Source organism: Daktulosphaira vitifoliae, unplaced genomic scaffold (genome assembly GCF_025091365.1).
Source record: "Daktulosphaira vitifoliae isolate Bord-2020 unplaced genomic scaffold, ASM2509136v1 Scaffold_1, whole genome shotgun sequence".
Lineage (NCBI taxonomy): Eukaryota > Metazoa > Arthropoda > Insecta > Hemiptera > Phylloxeridae > Daktulosphaira > Daktulosphaira vitifoliae.
The window spans coordinates 46,089,501-46,090,406 of NW_026099572.1; positions in this window are offsets into that span (position 1 = coordinate 46,089,501).

Below are 906 nucleotides of genomic sequence, written 5' to 3' on the forward strand. Positions count from 1 at the left end.
TTATTTTCTAAAAGTTTTGATTGCGCAGAAATAGGTTTAGGTTCTACGGTGACCTCGCGTGAAATTTCTGATGGTTTAGCTTAAGGAAATTTGACAACGGTTTTGTCGAGATCGGTAGGGGTGTTCGATTCACTCGAAGAAGTGCTTTTTGTGCTTAGTGGAACCGGCAGAGTACTTGGAATTTTATCAAGTTTTTCTGCTTCGGAGTCCGAATCAGATTCGTATTTTTCTGAGAGGGGTGGTTGTTTGAAAACAGAACGTAATTTATTTATCAAATCTTTAGTGTGACTATTAATCGGCTGTTCTGCGTTTAAAAATGACAAAATATTAAGTAATTCCCCTTTTGTACAATAACAAAAATAATAACCTTTCGTATCTTTTTTTAAAATTTCAATTTTTTCTAAAAGGGAGATTTGTTGAAACTGTTTCGGTAAATAGAGCCGTTTACTTTCTCGTTTATAAACTTCGAATATAGTGCTTTCGTAAATTAAAGTTGCTCCTACTGGAAATTTTATAAAAGCGGTATGATCAAAAGCCTTAGAAACAGAAATACCTCTTTTCTTTCCAAATGAACTAATAACCTGATCTGGTGTTAGTTCCAAAATATTACTATCAAAACCTAATAGATTCCAAACTCTTTCGGTAATTCTACAAGTTTGATTATTAAAGGTGCGTTTTAAATAATAACTATAGAGAGGCATATAAACGTATATAAAAGATTATGTAACTCAAAGACTTAATTTATAGTTATACCTAACTATACAATTGTTACTATTATAATAAAGTGAGCCAATAATAAATAAAAAATATTTAATTTATAAATTAACCGTGAAAAGCGGTATATAAAAATTGTAGTACACTTAGGGGGGGATCCCTCACTGAAAGTTTAAAATAAAACAGAGAGAT